The sequence below is a fragment of the Lathyrus oleraceus genome, chromosome 4 (assembly GCF_024323335.1).
Source record: "Lathyrus oleraceus cultivar Zhongwan6 chromosome 4, CAAS_Psat_ZW6_1.0, whole genome shotgun sequence".
Taxonomy (NCBI): Eukaryota; Viridiplantae; Streptophyta; class Magnoliopsida; order Fabales; family Fabaceae; genus Lathyrus; species Lathyrus oleraceus.
In genome coordinates this window covers 217,169,850-217,173,295 of record NC_066582.1, presented here as the reverse complement: position 1 = coordinate 217,173,295, position 3,446 = coordinate 217,169,850, and positions in this window count along the sequence as shown.

The following is a 3,446-nucleotide window of genomic DNA, read 5'->3' as shown; positions in this document are numbered from 1 at the left end:
TAATTTCAGGACAATTTGTCCGGTGCTGCCCTAAGATGGTACATGGGGTTAGACAGTGTGAACATTCGATCTTTCAACGACCTTGGCGAGGCCTTCGTCAAGCAATACAAATATAACATGGATATGGCTCCCGATAGGGATCAGTTGAGGGCCATGTCCCAGAAGAACAAGGAAACATTCAAAGAGTACGCCCAGAGGTGGCGAGAGGTGGCAGCACAGATCGTGCCTCCGCTAGAAGAGAAAGAAATGACCAAGATCTTTTTGAAGACCTTGAGTTCATTCTATTACGAGCGGATGATTGCTAGCGCTCCTTCTAACTTCACCGAGATGGTGAATATGGGGATGCGTTTAGAAGAAGGAGTCAGAGAAGGGCGTCTGACCAAGGAAGAAAGCTCTTCTGCCAAACGTTATGGGGCGTTTGCAAAGAAGAAAGATGGAGAGGCACATGTTGTGACCTCCCATGTAAAGCCAAGAAGACCCTCTATGAGGAGGAAGACTGGGCGTCCCGCCAGTAACCAGCACCAGGTGGCTCATATAGCACCTGTGTTCAGAGACAATCAACAGTATCACCAACATAGCAACAATCAGCAACCACCACAGCAATATCAGCAACAACAACACCGTCCGCAACAACAGGCCTACCAGCCTCGAAATAGTAATCAAACCAGCACGAGTTACGAGAGGAAAAGGGTCACCTTTGATCCTATTCCAATGACGTACGCAGAACTATATCCCTCTTTGATAGAGAGGAAGCTGATTACTCCGAGAGACCCACCGGCTATACCTGCTAACGCTCAGTGGTGGTATAAGCCCGAATTGCATTGTGTCTACCATTCTGGTGCTCCCGGCCATGATGTGGAGAAATGTTACCCTTTGAAGACCAAGGTTCAAGACCTTGTGAGGTGTGGTATTTTGTGCTTCGAGGACGTAGGTCCTAATGTGAAGAAGAACCCATTGCCCGTGCATGAGAAATATGTCAACATGGTCCAGGGCTGCCCTGGCAAATACAATGTCAAATATGTCAGTCATATCTGATAGTCTCTGGTCGAGTTGCACCGTTTGTTGTGTGATTACAGTCACTATGAGCACGACCATGATAGATGCCGAATCTGCCCTGTTAACCGATTGGGTTGCCGCCAAGTGCGCAAGGATCTTCAGGAAATGCTGGACGAAGGGGTCATTGAAATCCTTCAGAATAGGAATGTTGAGTAAGACGAGCCAGAGGTCAACGTAATCTCCCCAGTATTCCGGATGCCCGAGCCTGTTATCATCAAGTACGATGGTAGCAAGCAGAAGGTTTCTCCTTCCTTGATCATTAAGCCTGTCGGTCCAGTACCGTATTCTTCTGAAAAGGCGATTCCCTTTCGTTACAACGTTGTTGCTGTAGAAGATGGGAAAGAGGTGACTTTACCATCCTCCTCTGTTATGAACATCGCTGATGTAAGTGGTTTGACCCGCAGCGGTCGTGTGTTTTCAGCACCACCAAAGCCTCAAACTAATGCTGATTTTGTTGAACGCCCGATTGGGAATACGGTGAATTCTCCGAATCCGGCACTTGCTGTTAAATCCTCCTCTGTACTGAAAACTCCTACTTCTGTTGGCCCTAGTGGCAATGAAAAAGAAGACTGTGATGAGATGCTGAGGCTCGTCAAGAAGAGTGAGTATAATGTTGTAGACCAGCTTCTACAAACGCCATCCAAGATATCCGTATTATCATTACTTCTGAATTCAGAACCACATAGAGAGGCTCTGTATAAAGTTTTGGATGTGGCATATGTAGATCATGATGTCACAATAGAGCAATTCGATAGCATTGTTGCAAACATTACCGCTTGTAACAATTTGAGTTTCTGTGACTCTGATCTCCCTGAGGAGGGAAGAGACCATAACTTGGCATTACACATATCTATGAATTGCAAAGACGACGCCATGTCCAATGTGCTGGTGGACACTGGGTCATCCCTGAACGTATTGCCAAAGTCCACTCTCTCGAAACTAGCATATCAAGGGCCTCCCATGAGGCAAAGTGGAGTTGTCGTGAAAGCTTTCGATGGGTCATGTAAAACTGTGATTGGGGAAGTTGATCTCCCAATCAAGATTGGACCCAGTGATTTCCAAATTACCTTCCAGGTTATGGATATTCACCCATCGTACAACTGTCTCTTAGGCAGACCATGGATTCACGAGGCGGGCGCCGTGACATCCACCCTACACCAGAAGCTGAAATTTGTGAAGAATAAGAAACTGGTAGTGGTAGGGGGAGAAAAGGCTCTCCTGGTTAGCCATTTGTCTTCCTTCTCGTACATAGATGCTGAGGATGATGTTGGAACTCCTTTCCAAGCTTTATCTATAGCTGAGCCTGTTGAGAAGAGAACTCCTTCATTTACTTCCTATAGAGATGCGAAGTTGGCCATTGAGTGTGGTGCAACTGCTGGTTTAGGGAAAATGATTGAGTTGGAAGACAACAAGTCCCGGGCTGGCATTGGCTTTTCTTCTGGGGTTTTCAACGAGAAAGGGATATTCAAGAGTAGAGGTTTTATCCACACCGGACAGGATGAGGAAGCTGCTGCTGTCTTGGAAGAGGATGCAGAGGATTCTGACAATTTCGTTATCCCTGGAGGAATCTGCAACAATTGGGTCGCTGTGGATATTCCTACAGTTGTCCACAAGTCAACGTAATGATCATTTGTTTAAAAACCCTTCTCCCATGCCAAAAGGAGGAGTGATGACATTGTTGGCAACATAAATACAATGATATTTTCATTCAATAAATTCATGTTAAATGTTTGTTTTTCCAAATTATTTTCCCTTTTTGCTTTTTGCATGAAATCGGTGATCACATAAAACCCTAAAAAAGAATAAAATCAATCATTTCATTTGCATAATGATTTGCCTTGTTTGAATTCTAAAGCTTTTCATATCCAAAATCATTATGCAGGTTGATTTCTAGACCCATTGAACATAATGACCCAACGCCATCTCCCAATTTTGAATTCCCTGTATTTGAGGCGGAAGAAGATGATGTTGAAGAGATTCCTGATGAGATTACCCTTCTACTTGAGCATGAAGAGAAGATCATTCAGCCGCATCTCGAGAATCTGGAAACAGTCAACTTGGGGTCTGAAGATTGTGTGCGAGAGGTAAAGATTGAGGCACTCTTGGAAGAATCTGTTAAGAAGGGTTTGATTGAATTGCTACGAGAATACGTCGATGTCTTCGCCTGGTCATATGAAGACATGCCCGGTCTAGATACTGATATTGTGCAACATTTCCTGCCTCTAAAACCTGAGTGCGTGCCTGTGAAGCAGAAGCTCAGAAGAACTCATCCTGATATGGCAGTAAAGATCAAAGAGGAAGTTCAGAAGCAAATTGATGCAGGGTTTCTGGTGACTTCTACATATCCTCAATGGGTGGCCAATATTGTGCCCGTGCCTAAGAAAGATGGA